Source organism: Danio rerio, chromosome 11, assembly GCF_049306965.1.
Source record: "Danio rerio strain Tuebingen ecotype United States chromosome 11, GRCz12tu, whole genome shotgun sequence".
Taxonomy (NCBI): Eukaryota; Metazoa; Chordata; class Actinopteri; order Cypriniformes; family Danionidae; genus Danio; species Danio rerio.
In genome coordinates, this window is record NC_133186.1 from 40,755,780 (window position 1) to 40,780,893 (window position 25,114).

Consider the following 25,114-nt stretch of genomic DNA (forward strand, 5'->3'; position numbering starts at 1 on the left):
CTTTGCTTCTCCAATTTTCAGCTCCAGTCTGTTCTGATCTGTGAAAAATGATGGATTTGTATTGACTATATCTATCTAAAGAGTTTGTTATTAGGCCACTGTAATATATTTAGAAATAAAATGCACTTATGTACAGCATTATGGGTAGTAATAACTGTTAAAACCTATTAGCAAAGTCCCTTTAAGGCAAGTCATTTCACTCGGTGGCCATCTTCGAAACACCTTTTGGGCAGTATACTCGAACATTGTTTGAATGGGGAAACATCAAATTCTCCAAAACTGTTAGCCAAGCTCACGATTACATATTTGTAATCATCAATAAAATTAAACTACAACTGTCTTAAAAGTTTAATTTCTAAATGTTCAAATCACACTTAATCGGCATAATTTTCAGGTTGCCCTAGCTACACGAGAGGAACAGATCACCACACCTACCTCTCATTTATGGCTGTTCTACACATTATCATCCTCTGGATAAAGCTGTCAAATCGCGCCCCTCTTCAGAAGTAATTCACAACTTGGTCTGAATGGTGATTCTCCTCCAGAAATGACAGAAACTCTTTGTTTACAAAATTGAGGGTGAAAAAGAAACTTTTATTTTCAAGTGTATTCGGTTAATTTAAAAGCACATATTTTGGGCTTTTTGTGGATATATTTATTATGTCTGTGAAGCAAGTAATCACTGAGATTCCAGTGTTCTAGTATCGTAAAAGCACACATCTGGTCTGAGTCACTCTCCAGGAGAAATGTCAGTCTATAGCAGGGGTCAAAAATCTTGTCCTTGAGGTCCGGTGCCCTGCATGGTTTAGCTCCAACTTGCCTCAGCACACCTGCCTGGGTGTTTCAAGTATACCTAGTAAGAACTTGATTAGCTTGTTTAGATGTTTTTAATTAGGGTTGGAGCTAAAATCAGCAGGACATCGGCCCTCCAGGAACAAGTTTGGTGATCCTTGGTCTATAGCGATCGATGATAGTAGGTGTATATAGATATAGATAGATAGTAGCTCCTGTATAGTAGGTGTGGCTTCATTCACCATTTTGACTGTTACACTTGTCCCCATTCAAAACTTTACTTTACTTGACATGTCTAGTGTGTTCTATAGTCTTCTCTATTCGTTACTAGTTAATTACTTACTAAGTAATAAGTTATTAGTAACGAATAAAGTTATGCAATTACCTTTTCCATGTTTAATTGTTATGCATTCATTCATTCATTCATTTTCTTGTCGGCTTAGTCCCTTTATTCATCCGGGGTCGCCACAGCGGAATGAACCGCCAATTTATCCAGCAAGTTTTTTTACGCAGTGGATGCCCTTCCAGCCGCAACCCTACATTGGGAAACACCCATGCACACTCACATGCACACATACACTAGAGGCAATTAAGTTTACCCAATTCACCTATAGCGCATGTGTCTGGACTGTGGGGGAAACCGGAGCACCTGGAGGAAACCCGGGGAGAACATGCTAACTCCACACAGAAAAGCCAACTGACCCAGCAAATTTGATGAACGCGATCATGTATGTTGAATCTGAAGGGAGTCGCCCCGCCTGCCCTGTCCTGCGCGCAGTGTGTGTGTGTCTGAGTGTACACGCGCACGCATGTTTCTTAGCAACAAACCTGCATGAACATCCCTAGCCACTAAATCAAAAAGTTACGAATTGCCGTGAGATTGTGTTGCACTCTCAGCTCGCATCATTCAAAAGAAAAGGGCCACATTGTCTCCCGATAATGACTGATACAGACTGGACTGTCTTAGCAACTGACTGAATGTAAAAGAGAGCCGAGTAAAATTGTTTCTACTTTATGATTAACGTTCTCAACTCACAACAATTCAACTTTTCAATGAGTGCAATTGTCTGTATTCAATACTTTATTGTTATTATAATTTTCTGCAATGCCTGTTTTTTGGCATTTTTTTTTTGCAGTCCATTTAGAATCCAACTTGGAAATAATGTTTTTCTTTATTGACGTTGATTGTTTTGAAATTCAAATGGCATTAACATGCCTGTGTCTTCATTTCTGCAATAAATATGGCTGTCAAGCCAGGATCTTGATGGTTTGTTGTGGGTATGTTGTTTACATTAACACATTAACAAGTCTTACAAGTTAAACAAAAATTCTAATAAACAAATATATTTTGAATTTAAATAGTTTTTGTCTTGCATTTACATTAATTTTACATTTGAATAGCCAAAATGCCAAATTTCAATCTTTTAATTGTGATTAATCGCGATTAATTTTCAAAAGAAGGTGCGATTAATTAGTTATTTTTTTAATCGATAGACAGCACTAATATATATATATATAATTCTATAATTAACAAATGTTGAAATATTCATGTGTATATTTTTCATAGAAATGTAAATTGAATTTTCATAATTAAACAAAAATGATCATTTATATAATAGTATATGTTTAAAAAAAATAAACATTAACTATTAAGTTCTATAATACAATAATACAAAACAACTGGTAAAACATAAAGCTATAGGAATTGTAAGGTAAACATTTAAGGCATTTTAAACATTTTTGTTTAGGCAGTTTTGACACTGTTAAGGTACAAAGTGTCTTGTCTCTGTACTGGTAACTTCATGAATCAGATTTGTAGCTTTGATGAAGGTAGAATATTGTATTTGCAGGTTTTAAAAACCAAAGGTACATTTTGGTTTTCCATGGTACAAATCATGTCCTTAATTTACAAACTACAAATGTTTCTTTGTCTTAAGGTATGATTCTGTTGCATTAAAAGGTACTGACCCAGTGACAAGGGTTTGTGCCTTCTTTGGTACAACATTGTACCATTCCTTATTGTTGTGTTCAACAGAAAAACTATAAACAACAATCCTAAGTGCACAAAAAATGTCTTTATATAGGTAATGCCCGTGGTTTAGTTATAACTTCAGCAAAACCTGCACTTTAAAACTGATTAATTCAGAGGTCTATAACTTTATTGCGAGACACAAGAGTTCACCAAATCTGACAGTTTAGCATGTTTCCAGCATGCTAATACTCTGCAATCTGCATTCATAAATTCATCCGTAGCCAAAAATATCAAAGCTTAAAACAAATTAGTAGAAAAAATAAACCGCCGGACCATCATGGCCCTTTGCGGTTTGCTCTCAGCTTACGCAATCTCTCCTTCAGACAGGACATCTCACATAAAAACAGAAAGATCTTCATGTATTCGCTCACCCTTCAGGCTATTTGCTCAAACATGGAGCGGCGCGTCTGGATTTTGGGACATAATTCGACACGTACAGTAAGCAGATGAAGCTTCGGGATTGATATGAAATATTGGTAGGGTGTCCAAGATTGCTGCTGGTTTTCCCGGAGAGGAATATCTCTCCAATAGAGCCAGAAAGAGAAAGCGAGAACAAGCAGAAAATGACTCGCCTGCTACGACCCCAATTACCACCGAGGAGATCAAAGAGCTTCGTCTGCTACTGTGATATTTAAATGATGAGCCTGGATAGAGCCTCGCTTTTCATATCTGCAAATGAAGGAAAGTGAGGCCCGCTGCCGCCCTCTTTTTCTCTCACGCTCTTCCATCAAGCCTTTGTGCCTGCGGTATATAGCGGTCTCCCATATATTAATGAAACAATGCAAACTATTGGAGACTGTTTGGTATATCACCCCATTTCAATAGTAGCAGAATGTCTTTAAATTTGAAGGCAGCATTATTAGCCCTTTCTGTTTCAAATATTTCAAATATTAGTTGTTTGTCTGAGAACCGGGTTATTAACTACTGTGTTGTTAGTAACTATCAACCGGGTTTAGAGCGGCTGCTGCGACCGGATACTATAGCCAATCAAAGTTGGCAACCCGGGGGTGTTAAGCCGCCTTTCAACTGCACACAACATTTGGACATGATTGTCTGAATAGGCCCCCTTGTGGCAGTCGCACAGAATTTTTTAGTTCTGTTGTGCACAATGGACGAGAACCTGTTCTCGCAGTGTCTGAAATACAGGAGTGCAAAAGCAAGAGCCATTATTCGCCGTGCATTGAACATGGTTGAATGAATGAATACTAGAAACCTCAAAAAGAATTGGAGGGAATGTGGAAACAACAATGTAAATATGTACATTTTTATTACTCATTAAGGAATATATATATTTTTTTTCAAATATACTTTTTCTAATAACAGACTTTTTCTGATAAAAAAATTATGAAAAAAACTATTCTCATCTCACGGGCACGGACCTGCTTGGCCAACATTGAAATACATCATATCCGGTCGGCCGTTCGTATACACTCTATTCGCAGGAGTACAAATATTTCAACGTATACGCAGCTCAATTCGGATCTGAAATTTCCACATACGGAGATGATCGGAACTCCATACAGTTCCTGGAATAGTCTCCAATGGAAATGAATGACTTCTGGTTTGTCGCCAATCGTTTGTTGTGTGCAGTGGAAAGGGGGATTTACAGACTGTACCAAAAAGCTAAGGACTGTAGGCAGGGTAAATTTACAGGAGTTTTATAGGAAAAATAACAAAATGGGAGGGTGGGAGGAGATGGGTCTACCGCAGTTTTTCAGTAACTTACTGTAAATCAATTGCATCAAAAATACCGTATTTACATTTACTGCATTATTTATCTAGCTGTGTATGCATATGCATACAATATTGTTTGTATATCTTTACTGTAAAATATGCAGTGTTTTATGACGTAACTTTAAAATACAGTAACATACCTCACTACAGTAAAACACAGTTCATAGTGTTAAATTCTGTGTAATTTACAAGAAATATTGTAGTTTTTTGCAAAGCTTTTATCACAATACATGGCAATATCATGATAATGTTACTGTAACATCCTCACATAAAAACAAAAAGAGCCTGCGTGTTGCATGTTGATTTGCTGTATTTATATATTTTTAATAATATCCATAAATAACAATTTTTCTGGTTTTATGATTCATGATTTTTCCATTTATTTTTACTTTTATTTACATTAACATACGTTTACATTTATTACTTTTGAATTCCATTATGGGAATAACATTTATAATAGTTTGATGTGATGTATTGTCTGGGTGGGTGTTGAAAAAAATCTGGTAATAAACTGCCAGTGCTTTTTCTGTGATTTTTAATATTTTATTCCTTACACTCTTAATGATTTTTGTAAACGACACAGTATTTAACTGTAATATGAACCGTAGGGCAGTGGCTATATGTGCTGTATTTTAGCATTGCATTTTGAAAATTACTGTATATTTTGCAGTACACATACAACACTGTAAATACATATACAGCAATGGTGCTGCAAATTTATATACAGTATTTTTGCTGTAATTGACAGTAAGTGACTGGAGAACTGAACTGTAATATAAACTGTATTTTACTGTAGGACAGTTATGCATCTTGCTGTACTTTGAAGATGCATTGTAAAATGGCTGTGTATTTTACAGTAAAGATATACAAAACTGTAAACACATATACAGCAAAATAGATGGGGATGTAAATGTAAATGCAGTATTTTAGCTGTAATTGATTTACAGTAAGTTACTGGTGAACTGCTGCCATTAAGTTACTGTAGACTTTACAGGAAATTATTAACAGTACAACAAATGCTTCAAACTATTAAAATGTCAATAAATGTTACTTTGTTACTGTAAACTGAATTGAATTCTTAACTGCAAAAGGATTAAAGTACAACTGATAACACTTTACAATAAGAGCTCATTAGTTAATGTTACATGCAGTACTGTAAATCAATGCAGAATGCTTCTGAGATCACATTGATATCCATGAACAGGAAAGTACTGTTTCTTTAAGACTACCAGCAGTAAAAGAAACAAAAAAAAAGTGAAAGTGAAAAACAGCAAGACCCAACGCAGAAGGTACAGACATTTATCTCTGAAGTAAAACTATCTATTTATTTATTTATTTTCAATTTATAAACAATTTTATTCACTTTTTGAAATGTTTATCTAATGATTTCACTGTCTGCCATAACATCTTAATGTATATTTTTGGTGAAAACTGTTTGTGATTAACTGATTGATTCATAATCAGCAAATTAGGTATATTCATTTTTGAAGCACTGGACAGCTCAAGTACGAACTTTAAAGTAATCATTGTTCAATATGTGTTGACCAATGAATACACGCATTTGAAAACACAGAAAGAGTCTGGTCGTAAAAGTATAGTTCATCTATAAATGAAATCAACCCACACAGACTGACAGTCTTTTGTCCATTAAGATCCCTAAATAAATAAAATATAATATTACTTTTTTTACATTACATTTTATATTTCAGAATTTCTTTCCTGAATCACCAGTGAACACAGAGCTGTAAACCTTCAAGCAGCATCATAAAAGTAGTTCATGATTTATTTGACCTACATTTCAAAACCAATGAAGTCAAATGATATCATTATATAGACACAACAATTTTTAAGAGGTTCATTTTCTATGGGGTGCTTAAAGAATAGTCCACCCAAAAGTGAAAATCATCATTTCCTCATCCTCAACTTGCTCCAAACCTGTTATTTTTTTTGTTTTTTTCTTCTGTTGAACACAAAAAAAAAAGACTTGATAAGGGTGGGGGGGTGCTAAAATGGCCATTGACTATAATAAATCTTAGAATTGATCATTCAACTTCTTGAATGATTTCACTAGAACTATACGAAATAACTCTGCATGTGCTTGCCTTTCTGGTTTGATGGAAGTCAATGGAATGAAAGGTCTAGTGCAGGGGTGCTCAATTCTGTTCCTGGAGATCTATCTTCCTGTACAGTTTAGCTCCTACCCTGATCAAACCCACCTGAACCAATTAATTAGGACCTGAAATCCACTTGATAATTACAGACAGGTGTGTTTGATAAGGGTTGCAACTGAAATCTGCAGGAAGGTAGATCTCCGGGAACAGGATTGGCCACCCCTGGTCTAGTGTGACTGCATTTATCTGAATAACATGGAATTTGTTTGATTTTGAATGCATCATATCTTTTATTTGATGCCATGCGAGTTCCAATGGCTAACTTCATGTCACAAACTATTTTGAAAAATACAAATATAATAAAATACAATAAAAACCATGCAAACTGACACACAAACAAACAAGATGCATAATATTAGACTGTTTAGATTAAGGAGTTTTTGAGAAGTTTTAGCCGAATCCAGCACTGAGCTGGGAGAGATTCTGGAAGCTCTCCTTTGTCAAATGCGAGCGCTATATATTTATTTAGAATTCTCTGAAACATAATTAAAATTAAACTGTGAGCACTTCTTTCTTTGTGTTGTGTCTTTTGGAAACCCAAACACAGAAACTGAAGCAGCTCTGTGGAAACAGCAGCATTTGGACGGCATTTTAGCTATAATTTTAGCTGCTATAACATTACAGCACATCTGGCCACGCCCCTTCACTGTGCATGGTAAATGTACGTAACCTGAATCATTTGTGATCTCATAAACTCGGATGTATTTTTTTAAAAAGTTTTTTAGCTGTAGGCTTTGCTAATCTAACTCTGTAAAAGCCAATGTTTCCCTTTGCATTGAACTTTGAGCTTCTTACATTCAGAGATGTTGTTTACATTCACACAGCTACAAGTTAGAATAATTAGCCTACCTTTGTATTTTTTTTTTAATTTTAAATTTTTTTTTAAACATTTCCCAAATCATGTTTAACAGAGCAAGAAAAGTTTCACAGTATGTCTGATAATATTTTTTCTTCTGAAGAAAGTCTTATTTGTTTTATTTGGGCTAGAATAATAGCAGTTTTTAGTTTTGTAAAAACCGTTTTAAGGTCAAAATTATTATCCCCTATAAGCTATATATTTTTTTCGATAGTCTACAGAACAAACCATCATCAGACAATAACTTGCCTAATTACTCTAACCTGCCTAGTTAACCTAATTTACCTAGTTAAGCCTTTAAATGTCTCTTTAAGCTGTATAGAAGTGTCTTGAAAAAATATCAAGTCAAATATTATTTACTGTCATCATGGCAAAGATAAAATAAATCAGTTATTAGAAATGAGTTATTAAAACAATTTTGTTTAGAAAAGTTATGAAACAATCTTCTCTCTGTTAAACAGAAATTGGGGGGAAACTAAACATCAGGGATGATAATTCAGGGGGGCTAATAATTCTGACTTCAACTGTACATTACACATCAACTAAAGATTAAAATATGATATTGTAGTGGACCACCCCTTTAAAATAAAATGTAAGCAAAAAAGCAAACATTAAAAGCAGTAAAGTCCAATAAAATGTTTATTTTTAAAAATTTCTGATTAGGGTTAGGGTTGGGTCAATAAACGATTCCATTGTCTATCGGCGATGGCCGCTAGATGTCATGATACTAGGCCGGCATCGCGATCCTTCGCCCCACCTCCTTTTGCAAACCAGCTTACGAAAAATACACAAAGGCCCCATTTACACGAATACATCTCAGATTTAAAATGGCATTTTAGAACAAAAACGATCCACGCTGGCGTTTAGTGTGCACACTATACGAGTACCACTTGCTGAAAATGCACATCACGTGACCACACACACATACTGTCATGCGCTCGTCTGAGCTCCAGCTCAGTGGATTCTTTGAGCAGTGCACGTCAGACAGTTTATGAAGGATGTCCGGCTGGATCGTGCCTCACTATAGTTGTTAAATGTAATATTTAATTTATCTTGTCTCTGTCTAATAACTCTTCAGTCTTTTGAATCCATCAGGTAACGTTGCACAGCACACTGCTTCAATCTTTCGCTTTCACGCTGCGAAAACCTTGGTTGGTTGTGCACCTTTTTTCCAATCAAGTTGGTCAACGTCATTATAACGACACAGATCGCTCTGCCTATTCATGCCAGAGTCCTTTGGCAAAAGAGATTGACAGTTGGTAATTTGTGTGTAACTTATCTTTATTTATTTATGATTTGGTTATGGGTAAAACAAACACCATGCAGGTCAGTTAGTTGAAACGGTAGGCTACAAATAACTAATTTGTTTTGAATTAGTTAATTATTCATAAATAATTAATTTATCAATGCCTATGACGACGATGCTATCGTCCATTGTGATGTCAACCAATTTGACATCGTACGATGTCTAATCTGGAACAACACCCAACCCTAATGTGCGTCTAATGAAACAGCAATATAGACTATTGTCTGTCTTATTAAACTGTACTTTTGGATCCTCAATTGTCATTACATGCCAGTAAACACAACTTTTTTTGCTTCATGAAGGTTTCAAAGCACATAAACACAAGTTAATGATGACAGAATTGTCATATCTTTTTGCCCGAACTCCTCCTTCAGCCCTATTCTCTTGATGTTAACAGAAATGCAACACCAACCAGCCCTCCAACACTCCTCTCTAGACTCATTTTCTCTGTTTTTCCGCACATTGTCTGCTTTTAAATTAGCATATGTGGGCTAGGAAGCGTTTACCTCTCTCCTAACAAATCAAGGATAGCAAAACATTCGCCCGTCTGTTTCGAAAACCGTCCCCCCCGCTGCATTCCTAGGCCAGGTGTGAACATAAAATGCAATTAAATCAATATGAGAACGATGGAGAGAGAGAAAGAGAGAGAGAGAACAAACATCTAAGGCTGTGGGGGGGACCTGCTATTGAATTTCAGATCTGCTGAAAAGCAGGATGTGATATAAATATTGATGAATCAGATGGCTACCTGAGAGACAGAATAGCTATCTCTTGTTATCCGGATCCCGACGTTGCCTTTGTTAACAGTCTGCATCGCCATGGCAACAAGCAATTAAATGGCAGCATGCATTTAAACATCAGAGACAAGTTGAGATTCATGCAGCCGAACAATAGAGGAGGACGAAAAAAAACAGAGCGTGTGATTGCTAGGGGAATCGAAAAGCGTTTCAGTGTGAGTGTGTGTGTGTGAGAGAGAGAAAGTTGTGAGGTAGCACTAAACTGTGTGCTATACAAAAGGCCATGTTGAAGCACTCTCTATATCTCATGTTGTATAAGAGATTGAAGCCCACATGTAACAGTCACCACACATTTGCTCCCATTCATTTTCTCCATGCATTTCAATATCTCTGAATGAATCAGCCTGCTATGAAATTAATAACGGCACTTCAATATTTGATTACAAAAAGACTTTGAAAGGCTGATAAAAATGTATTTAAGGCTGATAAAAATATATTTAATAAGGAGCAGACCTGTCCACCTGCAGAAATATAAATGAGAGAGATTACAAATGAAATACAAAGAGCAAAAATATGTACATTTAATTGCTTTTTATTGATCAGTATGACTATATTTTGGTATTTTTGATTTATTATTAGTATAATGTCTTTTTATTTCAGACTGTTTTTATCAGCTCAGTTTAATTACGCAAAAATCTGCTTTTGATATAAGCTGACATTTGTAAAGTTGTGTCGAATTTAAAGGAATAGTTCACCAAAAAATGAAAATGATCTAATCATTACATTTACCTTTCACTTGTTTTAAAGGGCATCTATTTTACCTCTTTTTCAAGATTTAAGTCTTTTGTGTCTCCAGTATGTGTCTGTAAAGTTTCAGCATAAGACACCCATCAGATTATTTATTTTCAAACAAAAATATCATACATAAAATATAATTAACAAAAAAATACATTTCAACATGGTCGAAAAAAGAGTGGGATGAAGCACAAGCTTATTATTTTCCCACCCCACTACCACATCCACTACCACTTCATTCATCAATTAACTTATCTCTTCTTTTACTTATCTCTTTTTTTACACGAGACATATTTTATCCTTTTGGCACCTTTGACATATGTTTGAATCCATTTGTACCTTTACATTTTCTAACATAGACCCAAAGAAAAAAAAAATATAGTACTGCAAATAGCCATTAACTAAAATTTCATCATACCTCTCATTTTATCCTTTTTCAATCACCTTCACCATTATATTCATTTAAATAAATTAAGATTTTTATTTATTCCCCCAAATTTCAACACAATAACCCATATATGGCAACATAAGTGTGTTAATAAATTGATTTGTTGTCCAGGATAAATCTTGCTTTAAATACACTATTGCTATAGTTTTTACAAATTTTGATATCACATTATTTATTTGCGGTTTCCAACTAATTTTATGATCCAATACAAAACCAAGAAACTTAATTAATAATTTATAAAAAATTAAAATTAAAAAATAAATACTTTTTAATTTCCCAAATAACATGACCTTTGTTTTACTTATATTTAATGACAATTTGTTTACCACAATTTGTTTACTTTGAACACACTGTAGCTGTTTTTGTGGCCTGTGCCTTTAATGCTGGTTTTCCCCGCCCACCGTTCCCATGTGCCTGTCAGACCTTCAGATAAACATAAGAGTGACAAACCTGAAGGAAGCAGATCTCACATAACATTTGAGAGAAATACTACATTATAGGTGCCCTTTAACATTTCATTGAGTTTTCTTTCCTCTGTTTAAAATTAAGTAAGATATTTTGAAGAATGCTGGTAGCTGGCACCCATTGACTTCAATAGTACTTTTTTTTGTAATATTTTATACTATGGAAGTCAATGGGTGCCAGCAACCAGTATACTTCAATAAATCTTTTTTTTGTGTTCAACAGAAATGTATGAAGGTGTTAAACCAAACAAGGGAGAGGTAATTCATATATGATGAGGTTATTCTCATTTTTGGGTAAACAATCTTTCTAATATAATTTTTAGTTTCTTTATCACACCTTATTGTTTTTTTTGTTTTTTTGTTTTTTGCAATTCCAAGATTGCTGAATCCAATGCAAAATCAACATTTGTAATAAAAAATTGCAAAAATTGTGACGAAGTAGGGCGTCTGGTTTATAACTTATAGTAAAAAACAAAAAGGGCTCCATTTTAACAATCTAAAACAGTCACAAAATGAAGTAAAAAAAAATAAAAAAAATAGTGACAAAGTCTAAAGCGTATGACGTAAAACCATTAAGTGCATGTCTGAATCCACCCACAGAGGCGAAGAAGACGTGGAGGTAGTGGCTTTTATGTTTATGTAAAAAAATAGTCATTTTTACCTGCGGCACCAGTGTGCGCACCCTGATTTAAACTTATTCTAAAATGCATAGCGCTGTGTGGCTTGGCTCCCGAGAAAAATCCCCTTTACGATGGTCTTGATGTGGACAGTTACAACCCTTTTTGCATCCTTGTTGGAACTCACACTGTTAGCGAGGGAAGATTTATGTTTATTTGGCAAGCTGGATGCATTCTTTACTGTACAGGACACATGGAAGAGATTGACTGCCAAAGGTCTACAGCTAATCAGGATGCAGAACACAATGCGCTGTAAAAACAAGCATGTCAAATTGCACAAAAAAATCGAAACTGCGAGGCCAGGAAAGGTGAACAACATTATAGCGAGGAACCACTGTAAACGTTAAAGTTGTTTGTCCTTTTTTGTATGAACTCATTCTATTCAGTTTCTAAATGTTATGTTTCTCTCTCTAGACACCTTATTATATCATAAAACATTTAATGGGGGCTCGTCTGGGATAAAATATCCTAAAGATACAGGTATATTGATTATTACTAGGGATGTAACGGTATCAGAATTTCACGGTACGGTAATACCTCGGTATGAATGTCACGGTACGGTATTTATTGAATCATTTACAGGAAAAAACAAAACTTATGAAAATACTCCAAAAAAGTGCCAAAAGTGTCAATGACATACAAATTAGTCATCTATCTGTAAGCTTTGAAACAGGAACTTAAATTTTAATTAAAAAAAATTATTAAACCATGTAAAAAATTAAGTTTCAATTTAGTATTGTTGAAAACTCATCTCATTCAACATTTAATCACTCACTCACTTAGATAGAGATGGGTTTAAAGGAAAATTATCATATAAATATAATCTGGTAAAAGCTGGTATCTCTGGGCATTTACAATGTCCCCTGCAACAGAAAAAAAACCCTCTCATTTGGGACTGAGGTTTCTGGGACAAGAGAGATATGACTTGGCCCAGGTTGACAGCAGTGGGTAACGTTGTGCATTGTCTTTCCCCCACTTGAGAGGACAAACCATGAGTGAGATAGAGATCTCATGTCTGCATCAATCTGAACAGTGTGCTGTGTTTCTGCAGTCCCCATGACTGATTAGTCGTATTCCCCAACTTGCAGGCACGTGCACACACAGTGCTCAACCTGTGCAGTGCACATGCCCTTTTTAGTCTTGGATAGAAAGTTCCCTTCCAAAATGATCAAAAGTGCCCCCGCGACGCGACATACCCTCCGTCCCCGCTTTACAGTACGCGCGCGACAACACAGCTGATAAGAACTCGCGCGACAACACCACTATTCAGTACGTGCGCGGCGACAACACCCGCTTTAGGGTTTTCCAGCTCTTTTTGATCCCCGCTTCTAGCAGCACACTCCATTTCCGCATTACTGGATCTGTAGCGACAGCAGACCGCAAGGGATTATGGCCAAGCCTGGGCTGATTGGAATTGTAGTTTCCGGTACCTCCCGTTCGCTTCATTCGCCTGAGCAAATTTTCTCAGAAGACCTATAGTTTTACCGAGTCATGCGACTACGGTAATATCGAAAAAAATTATTATTGCGGTTTGACGGTATTTACAATACCGTTACATCCCTAATTATTACTGAAGTGGACAGTGGAATACATTTGTATTTCGTGGTTCATTTGTAGTAGTTTTTAGTCATGCCTGATCAATCTGGTCTCTTTGAGCTCTGGACATTTGTTAGCAGGTTTCTTACAATGTTGTATGATTTTTAGTTTATGTTATAAAAAATAAATGAAATAATTCTCTAGGAGCCATATGACGAGCAGAAAAAAACTGAAGAGCCTTCAGGGTTTCACTTTGCAGTTATAACCCTATTACTAATGATCTTCCACTGAAAAAACAAATTACCCAAGCATGATAGCTTTTGAATATGCTAGCGCTAAGCCTCACTTATTACCTGAAACATCAAATATTGCTGGACAGAATCGGTGATTCATCCTTGAAATTCGACGTGTTAATGGTGATACTCAGGTTTGCCAAATAAAGAGCGTTTCGGGCTGCAGTGTTACTCTCATTATGTGCAGAGAGGAGGGGGCGAGATGAGGCTTTTGATCAGACAGCAAGGCCTGCTCCTGCTTTCAAGGCTGTCATTGAAATAAAGGCGCATTAGTGAGCTTTTGTGCACCTAGAAAGGGGGGTTTTAAAGAGAAAGAGAAGAGGCATGAAAGACTACAAACAAATGAAACTGTGAGTAAAAAGGAGAATCGCGCAATCTGTCATCTTTTCTCTTTATTTAAACAGAGAGTGACTCTGAACCGACGTCTAATCTTTCAATAGTACAGTTATCATTTTTATTTTTGCCAGGGGTTTTCTTGAACCAACGACAACTAAAGGTAACTGAATCTTACAAATTAAGAGCAGGTATAGGTTTTCAAGTTTGCAGAATTGTCTGAACTGGTCAAAAGTGTTCATTTGGATTAACTTGATTCATTCAAATGAATCCCTGAATTGTTTAGTACAGCAACTTTTTTTTTTTTTTTAAATACTGATTCATTTTAGAAATAGATTGAGTCACTGAATTGTTCACCATTTTTATTCTAACTTTTCTTTAAAAAAAATGCTTATTAAAGATAATTATAAATATAAATGAGTCCATGAATTGTTCACTAAACTATCTTGTAATCTGTAATGGTCTTGAAGTGAATTGTCTGAACTGGTCAACAACAAAAGATTTATTTGGAATTACTGAATTATTTCAAATAAATCTTCGAAATGTTCAGTACAGTGACTTTATGATTCAAAAACACTGATTCATTATAAAAATAGATTGAGTTGCTGATATGTTCAAAAGATTTATTGAATCCTTTCATTCAAAAAAGCTCATTCAAGATCATTAGAATTATGCTCATTGAATCATAAGTCTAATTATTGATCCCTGAGTTATTGAATTATTCCAGCCTGATCTCACAAGAAAACATAAGTATTTTACGTTTTGCCAGTTTAGTGGCTAATTCGTACGAATTCGTACGAGTTCAGTCGTACGAAATGGTACGATTTTAAAAAGGAGGCGTGGCACCTGACCCCACCCCTAACCCCAACCGTCATTGGGGGATAAGCAAATCGTACTAAATTGTACGAATTAGATCGTACAAATTCATACGAATTAGCCACTAAATGAAAAAGTTACGAATTGCCGTGAGATTGTGTTGATTATTCACTAAATCTTGGAATGTAATGGTCTATAATTGAATTGTCCAAACTAGTCAGCAACAACAAAGCTTCATTTGGAATAACTTGATTAGTTCAAATGAATCATTGAATTATTCATTAAAGTGATTTGATCTAAAACTGAATCATTATAGAAAAAGATTGAGTCACTGAATTGCTCAACAGATTCATTCAACCCTTTCATTCAAAAACGCTCATTCTAGATAATTATAACGGGGCAATAATAACAAAAAGATTCATTTGGATTAGCTGGATTCATTCAAAAGAATAATTTAATTGTTTATTGCAGCCATTGGTTTAAAAACACAGATTCATTTTGGAACACAATTAATGATCCAGTGTACTTACAAGCAAATTTGATTCAACTGATTTATTCCCAAATGTTCCTTTAAAACATTACGAGTAACCTAAACAAGTAACTTTAGTTATGAATTAAACATTCAATACAAGTGCTTTGTTCATAAACACAGATTCTGAAACAAAGCTACTGCATCAGTGTATTGATCAACTAATTCTATTAAACAAATTTGTTTATTTAGCATGAAAGTAAACAAGTAACTCTAATTAATAAAACAGTTGTAAAAAAAAAAAAAAAGTACATCTATATGCACCGTAAAAATGGTATAACAGAAATTATAGTGCTTTTGAAACCTTGACTTGTCCAAACCACGGTAAACCTTGAAACTAGTTATCGTCCATGACTAATGTTGACTACTGTACATTATGACCAACCAAACATGGGAATCTGCCTTGGGGCTCTATTTTAATGATCTAGGTGCAAAGTCTAAAGCGCATGGTGCAAATGCATTAAGAGTGTGTCCGAATCCACTTTTGCTATTTTAAAAACAGAAAAATACACTCTGCGCCCCGGCGCATGGTCTAACAGGGTTGTGCTTATTCTCTTAATGAGTTATAGGTGTGTTTTGAGCATAATGTGCATTAAACCAATCAGAGTCTCATCTTCCATTCCCTTTAAGAGTCAATTGCATCACACCATGGCGCATTTGTTATTTACATGGTGGACTTTGTAAGTGGACAAACTGAATGCTTCACTAGTAAGAAGACCATCTGCAGAGCGAGAATAAAGACAGAGCCTCTTTACTTTCTCTTTATTTTTACTCTTTACTTTACTCCTTTACTTTCGTGGATAAGCAAACAGTGGAAACTCCCTCCACTGAAGACATCCATCAGCCTACATATTTAATTTAGTTTGTTAAGTGCAAAGATTTGTTCCAAAACTATTTCTAAATTCAGTTCTAATTTTCAGAAAACAAATAAATGTTCAATTCAAACAACCATGACAAGCCCCATGTGGTCCTAAACCCCACAGGGGGATAAATCTAAACTTGTTTTTATTAAATTAAATATGCTTATAACAAATAATATCAATAATAATAATAACATTATACAAAAGCAAACTGTCATGAATTAATTGGAAAAAGCCCCCCGAGATGAAGGCAATGAGGCAGCGGATTATATATTTATGTAGAAAATATTGATTTCTGTAACATTTTAATCCATATTTTTTATCATCTGTAAAGATATTTGTGTTTTGCTGTACATCCTGTGTGTACGAAGCAATGTGTAAGCATTTGGACACATAGGCGGACAACTAACACGATCTGCACTGGACTTTAGACCTGCTTTCAGTTGGTCAATGTCTTGATCTTTTTCAGCTTTTCAAAATAGCAACGCACCAACAATGTGCCTTAAGACACCTCTTTTTCAGACTAGCACATCCATGAGGCCACAAAGTGGCGCAAATGGATTTGCTATTTAAACAACAAGGCACAAAATGTGAAAATTAGGGTTGCGCTGGTCTCAAAATCGCAACAAATCGCATAAAACATGTCTTGAGCTTTAGACCCCATTTACACTGTCAGGTCTTGATGCCCAATTCAATGCGTTTACACTTGCCATACAACTTACGATGTTGCGCATGCATAAAGGCGGGTTCTAGCATCTGTGCCACACTAGCCACGATGGAAGAAATTGTCTTGTTTTGAGCTCTGCGAAATATGCGAAGTGTAGTATAAGCAGTGAATGGTTCAGTCCAGATTTACCCTCGCGCAATTTATGTAGTGGTATGGCCCTGATGTGTGTGTGTAGTTGAAGATGTAGCCTTTGCCTGTGTGCGCTCTGGTGTTGGAAGGATAAAGTTGTTCGATGTGTAGCGCGCAGTGCGTGTATTAATAGAGATAAAAAGCAAAAGTTACAACACGAAGTTCGCCCAACTTTAAAATAATTTTGAGGCAGAGGAGGTGGGAAAGGGCCGTCATCGCAGCTTGTGCTTATGGTTTATATGATGTATCATGTCCTCCACCATTCAGAGGAATTTGTGGGTACGAGAGAGATCTCAGGTCTGGTGGGAGCAAATTGTGGCGACTGACCACTTTCCTCCTCTTTGTTTCCTCTGATGTTGGTTACCACATCGGCATCTCCCCACACGCTCTTCTTTCTGTCATTAAACCGCTAGGAAGCACCACATTGTCGCAAGTTTAATGATGTACAGAACGGAATGCCTTAATAAATCCGATCTGCCTGTTTACATGACAGTCACATTGTCACACATCCGATATCTGATTAATTTCAACATAAGGAGGCCTAAAACCGATTTCTGAATATCCGAATACATGCGTTTTTTTTGTGTTTACACGGTCATAGAACAGATCCGATCTGTGTCATATGAGCAAAAAAATCGGATTTGTGTCACATTTAACTGCCAGTGTAAACGGGGCCTTATTGCGGGTGTATGACAGGGCCCAAAGTCTTTCTCACTAGGCATCTATGACCTGCACTGTCAATGACTTTTGTAAATTACACTGTAGGACAGTTATACATTATTACTGTATTTTAAAGTTGCAGTGTGAAAATGATTTTATATTTTACAGTATATTGTAGATTTCTGTAACTACATATACAGCATGATAAATGGTGCTGTCAATGCAAATGCAGTATTTGTGCTGTAATTGATTTACAGTAAGTTACTGATCCCTCCGTTACAGCTCGCATCTCAGCCTGCCTGTCAGACATTTCACACTGGATGAAAGATCATCATCTTCAGCTTAACCTCGCGAAAACGGAAATGCTTGTAGTTTCTGCCAACCCGACTCTACACCATAATTTTTTAATCCAGATGGATGGGGCAACCATTACTGCATCCAAAATGGTGAAAAGCCTTGGAGTAACGATTGATGACCAACTAAACTTCTCTGACCACATTTCTAGAACTGCTCGATCATGCAGATTCGCACTCTATAACATCAGAAAAGTTCGACCCTTCTTATCTGAACATGCAGCTCAACTCCTTGTTCAAGCTCTTGTTCTCTCCAGACTGGATTACTGCAACTCTTTACTAGCCAGGCTTCCAGCTAACTCTATCAAGCCTCTTCAGCTGCTCCAGAACGCAGCAGCATGAGTGGTCTTTAATGAACCTAAAAGAGCACGTCACTCCGCTGCTCATCCGTTTGCACTGGCTGCCAGTTGCTGCTCGCATCCAATTCAAAGCTCGGATGTTTGCCTACAAAGCGACCTCTGGCTTTGCTCCTTCTTACCTGCTCTCACTTCTGCAGATTTATGTGCCCTCCAAAAACTTGCGTTCAGTGAATGAACGTCGCCTCATGGTTCCATCCCAAAGAGGGCAGAAATCACTTTCCCGAACTCTCGCACTCAATCTGCCTAGTTGGTGGAATAAACTCCCTAACTGCATCAGAACGGCAGAGTCACTCGCTGTTTTCAAGAAACGACTAAAAATTCAACTATTTAGTCTCCACTTTACTTCCTAATCTGCAATCACCTCTCTGGTTCTACCACTAACTGTACTCAAAAAAATAAATAAATACAAAAATTCCATTACTAATGCTCTCCTTTTTAGACTTTACATACCTGAAACTTGCCTACAGCACTTATTCATTGTTGCTCTTATAGTTGTGTAAATTGCTTCCTTGTCCTCATTTGTAAGTCGCTTTGGATAAAAGCGTCTGTTAAATGACTAAATGTAAATGTAAATGTGGTGAACTGCTGCCAATAAGCTACGATAGACTCTAGGAAATTATTAACAATGTGAGCTTCCTTGTCTCTCCCTCCATCCACACAATTGAATCTTTCACACCCTTATCCAGCTTTGATGATTTTTTTCAAAGCTTCTCATGGTGTTCGGCAGTACAGAAACTAGTGACTGTAAATGGTGACAGTCCAGACTGGAGGCTCCATGCAGGTGGTCAATCCTTCGCTTTCATCACGCCGCTGTTATCCGATGCGGAGAGCTACAGTGAGAGTGTGTGACGTTGGAGGTCAGTTTATGTGCCAGTCCGGATCAGATGAGATGGGCTTTGATGTTCGGTGGGAGCCTGAGTCGCTCAAGCGCTTCAGATCCAATTTCTGACCCTGTCGCCGGCACACGCTCTGGGTCAGGACTCTAATACCCCTCCGGCTGGAGGAGAGGGAGCTGATCTGATCCCTGTGCAAACTCTGGACAACAGCAAATGCCAAGCAGGATTAGAGCCGTCGATATCAACCCAGACGCACCACAAGGAATTCAAATGTCACATTAGACATGAGTGAAGATTCACTTCAATTCTAAAAGGCTGCATTGTGTGAATCAATTCACAAGATTGATTCAGCTCTGGTTTGATTATGTAATTAACAGGTCAAGTAAAAAAAGTTGACACTTCACAATAAGGTCTTATTGGGTAACACATTAATGCAAGGTTATCAATGCGCTTCACATTTGTCATTTGTAAACAAAATGAGTGACTCTTTATGCATGAATCACGATTTAAAAAGTCATTACTTCGCTTTATTTAAAAAACTGAGTCAGCCCATTGCTTTTAAAGCGATTATGTGACTTTACAAAAAAAGTGAGTTAAAATTATTAAGTAAATGAAGTATGTGCATAATCATAGGTTAAGCTAACTTAAATAGAAAATAGAAGCATTATAACCTAAATTAATTCCATCCATCCATCCATCCATTCTGAATTGGTCAGAATTGAGAGAAAATAGTAACAAAATAATCCAATAATAGTAAAACAGCAGCATAATAATCAAATAATTATATATATATCTGTCTATCTATTAGGGATGCAACAATACAATTAGCTCACGGTTCAATACATACCTCGGTTTTTTACACGGTTTTCGGTTCGGTTAGGTTCGGTTCTCATGGCTTAACATGTGTTTTTTATTATTTTATAGACAATAGGAGCAGTAAGAGGTTAAGGAGAAAAAAATAAAAAAGATTTATTGCAATACTCGTTTTGTTTACTTAAAAGCCAAGACTAGTACACCAGTTCCTAGTGTATTGTATAAAACAAAATGAACACTGAAATCTCACAGCTGCTGGTAGCCCATGTACAAACTGGGGAACACATAAAATCCTACACTTTGAAAATAAAACATACAGGTGAAGTTAATAAAGATAAATTGGCCATTTCAAATAAGCATATTTGTACTAAAGTTAACATAAATAAACCATCTTAATAATCTTGGTGCTGAAAAAATGTGAGACTGTAGTCTGTAACGCAGATCGAGTGCTTTTATAAAATGACAAAAGCCCACATCTCCAATCACTGAAAACGGCTGCAAATCTTTAGCAATAAACACCCGCACTGCCTTTGTTATTTTTATGTGTCTCTCGGAACCAGTTGGGTTTGTTTGCTTGCAAGATTCAGCGAGGGATTGTTGCTATTTGGAGGACTTTATTACCTTCTCTGCTATTCTGCCTTCAGACAGTGATATTGCTGGGTGATGGCGCTGCAGATGTGCAGTCATGGTTATACGTGTAAAACAATGCTAGCACATGGTTATTTTTTGTTTACCGTTTTTTCTTTTATTGGCATTATACTTACCGCCAAATCCGAAATGTCCTCACACCGCAGATTTGAAAGACGCCGGCGCTTTCTCGTACTGTTGCCTCACTTCGACTGAGCTTCCTTCTACTGTTGCCTCAGCCTCACTTGACCGCCGCTCGCAATGTTAAAGTGTGGAATGATGGTCAAGCGCCCCCTAACTTTAGAGCATAGTAATTGGATATTTACTCGCGGGGAGGAGTTTCCCCGTCTCATTTTATGGATTTAGAGGCACACACAGTCAATTCGGGGAGATATAAAACACACATAAATTATTTAAACGCAAAACCAAGAAAACCGCAATTCACAGAACAATTCACAGAACCGTGGAATCCCTACTATCTATCTATCTATCTATCTATCTATCTATCTATCTATCTATCTATCTATCTATCTATCTATCTATCTATCTATCCATCCATCAATCCGTCCATCCATCCATCGATCAATTCATCCATCCGTCCGTCCGTCCGTCCGTCCGTCCGTCCGTCCGTCCGTCCGTCCGTCCGTCCGTCTGTCTGTCTGTCTGTCTGTCTGTCTGTCTGTCTGTCTGTCTGTCTATCTATCTATCTATCTATAATTGGTCAGAATTGACAGAAAATATTAGCATAATAATCTAAAATAATTCTATCTATCCATCCATCCAGAATTGATCAAAAAACAGTAGCATATAATTCTATCCATCTATCCATATATCTACTTATCCATCCATCCATAATTTGTCATTAAGTGACAGGAAATAGTAGCATAACTATCTAAAACAATTCTGTCTATCCATCCATCCATCTATCCATCCATCCATCCATCCATCCATATATCTATCTATCTATCTATCTATCTATCTATCTATCTATCTATCTATCTATCTATCTATCTATCTATCTATCTATCTATCTATCTATCTATCCATAATTGGTCAGAATTGACAGAAAACTGTAGCATAATAAAACAATTCCATCCATCCATCCATCCATCCATCCATTCATAATGGTCAGAATTGACAGAAAACAGCAAAATAATCTAAAATAATTATATCCATCCATCCATTTATTATCCATCCATAATTGGTCACAATTGATAAAACAGTAGCATGATAATCTAAAATAATTCCATCTATCTATCTATCTATCCAGAATTGGCCCAACTGTGTTAACATTCAAGTCACCAGTGCTTTCCAGTGTTGCTCAAAACTATTGGCAGATAAAGTTGAGAAAAAAGAAAGGTTAATCGATATCAAATCAACCCAGCTCTAATATTGGGGGTCATAACAGGGCCGCGCTAAACAGCTGTTACGATCTTCTCAGACAGCCGTGGGTAATGCAGCCACATCGACCGGCCGTCTCTGCCAGATGTGGCATTTCGTGGCGTTCCCGCCTAAATGGCTCCGATAAAGAGTTGAGTTGTGCGGTCCAGAGAGGATGAGAGCGGCATAAATGAGAACGGATGAGCCTGGCAGGCAATTCTCATTCAGCGATGGGCTCGGCCCAATAATGAGGTGGATCTCAATTATGCGGCCGCGGCGCTGTGAAATGGACCGGGGGCTCCCACCCCGACGCCTCCGGAGGCCCTTCAAGCCCCTTCGTCCAAATTGAACTGATGGAGCAGAAAAGCCATTTTGATTTTCGTTCTCACCTCCGAAAACACGGTTTGGCAGTGATAATGCCAGGCTGCCGTGGGCATCTGCCGCACGCCTGCGAAGGGGGTCAGCCGTGGCGTCGTGGGTCTCTATCGGACGTGCTGTATAGGGGCGTAATTGGATTTGTGCTGACAGTCTGTTGACACAGACATTATTAATTGGGGTGGCTGGATTGACACGCACTTAGATGGCCACATCATAAATGCATGAAACTGGGCGCGATAATTGCGATCGCTCCGCTAACTGCGGTGGGCTTGATTAATGATGCCGTCATCAGCATATGCCAAAGCTGACCTCACGGTTATTGAGTTAGCGGGCTAATCAGAGAAGAGGTGGGACGTCTATTGCTCATTCGCAGTCGAGAGATTGTTGAGGCTCTCCAAACCACTCGTATGACCTAATGAATGCAACGGATTCTATTGAAGTTTCTGGAGAAATGGAAACAACAACCAAACAAAGCTCAGCGGGATCACCAAAACATGGCCAACAGGCTTTGAGTACTGAAACAGAACAGAGCTGGGGAAAAAAATAAAGTTTACTCTATGCTTCAAAGATTTTTTTATTTTTTTTTGGTGGATCCAGCTTTCCTGCTGCTTCTACTCTCACAAAACGTACTTTTCCTCAGCCATCACTCAGCGCTGTCAGATACAAGAATACTGTCAAATATTATATTATAAATATTAAATGAACTGAGACTACTAGATGGTTTCTGACTAGCAGCTCCATCTACTGAACTACGGCCAGACAAAAAATTATATATATATATATATATATCTTAACTGTTTTACTGTTTATCTATAAAATGCTGCAGATTTTTTTTTATTCTTTTGTTGCTAGTTATTAATTTAACCAGTTTAAAATTATGGAAACAAATCCAAAACTATCTACAAATCCAAAATGTATTTCTTTACAGGACAATACTAGCAAAACTACATAAAATAAGTATTTTTTTTTAAGTCCCAACAACAACAACAACAACATTAAACGTAGTATATTGCGTTCTTACATAATTACTGACAAAAAAGTAAGCACATATACATAAAACTAAAAAATATGATTAAGTTTACAATTTATAGCTCAAATTATAGTTAAAACTTTTTTAGAAATATCCAATATGGTAAATAAGATATTAAGGCCGTGAAATAAAAGCCCCAGAGAAATCAATATTTGAGTTTCCTAGGTGTTAGTATTAATATTTTAGTTCCAAAACGGTCTATAAAATCACATTTAAGATATAAACGTCAAAAGCTTTGGGTTTGTAACTTCTGCCAAAATTAATCTACAATTTTTTTTTTACATTCAGCTTTTATTAACAGTTTTTGACTTCTGACCAATCAAATGCTCTCTAGTACAGTGGACTATTTGGTGCATTTGAACAAAACAGATTTATTAAACAGATTTATTTAATAAAATAATATTTTTGTCACAGAACATTTTTAGAAATACAAAGAAAATACATTTAAATTTATGCAAAATGTATGCAAATATATATATACAAAGTAGAAAATTGTAAAGATTTTGTGATTTCTTGATTTCCCTATTTTTTTTTATTTTTACTTAATACTTTTTTTCATAACATATTTGGGCTACTAATTTTTAGACCGTCATAAACTGCTTTGTTAGATTATCTCCAGATTTGGTTTCAGTACTGCCTACTCTAATGTACACTCACCAGCTACTTTATAAGGTCCACTTTACTAGTACCCAGTTAGACCCCCTTTTGCTTTCAGAACTTCACGGAATAGATTCAACAAGATACTAGAAATATTCATCAGAGATTTTGGTCCATATTGACATGATAGCATCACAGCTGCCGCAGAGTTGTCCATCTCATCCCAAAGGTGCTCTATTGGATTGAGTTCTGGTGACTGTAGAGGCCATTTGAGTACAGTGAACTCATTGTCATATTCAAGAAAGCAGTTTGAGATGATTCATGCTTTATGACATGGTGTGTTATCCTGCTGGAAGTAGCCATTAGAAAATGGGTTTAATGTGGTCATAAAGGGATGGACATGGTCAGCAACAATGCTCAGGTAGGCTGTGGCGCTGACCCAATGCTCAATTTTCACTAATGGGCCCAAAGTGTGCCAAGAAAATATCCCCCACACCATTACACCACCACCAGCAGCCTGAACCATTGATACAAGGCAGGATGGATCCATGCTTTCATGTTGTTGTTGCCAAATTCTGACACTGCCATCCGAATGTCACAGCAAAAATAGAGACTCGTCAGACCAGGCAACAGTTTTACAACCTTCTGTTTTCCAATTTTGATGAGCCTGTCTGAATTGTAGCCTCAGTTTCCTGTTCTTAGCTGACTGGAGCGGCACTCGGTGTGGACTTCTGCTGCAGTAGACCATCTGCCTCAAAGTTGTACGTGTTGTGCATTCATCTGCATTCTGCTGGTTGTTTTAAGTGATTATATGGTTCGAGTTGATAGAAAGGCAACAGTAACTCA

General features: G+C 36.7%; 3 protein-coding genes across 8 annotated transcripts in view; 2 read left to right on the forward strand and 1 right to left on the reverse strand.

Annotated features, from left to right (window-relative positions):
• sox13 (SRY-box transcription factor 13) overlaps positions 1–25,114 on the forward strand; it is a 675,553-nt gene that overhangs the window by 583,530 nt on the left and 66,909 nt on the right. The window lies entirely within an intron of this gene.
• The window catches only part of blacat1 (BLACAT1 overlapping LEMD1 locus), a 272,886-nt gene that overhangs the window by 190,624 nt on the left and 57,148 nt on the right, over positions 1–25,114 (reverse strand). The window lies entirely within an intron of this gene.
• cdk18 (cyclin dependent kinase 18) overlaps positions 1–25,114 on the forward strand; it is a 149,540-nt gene that overhangs the window by 71,470 nt on the left and 52,956 nt on the right. The window lies entirely within an intron of this gene.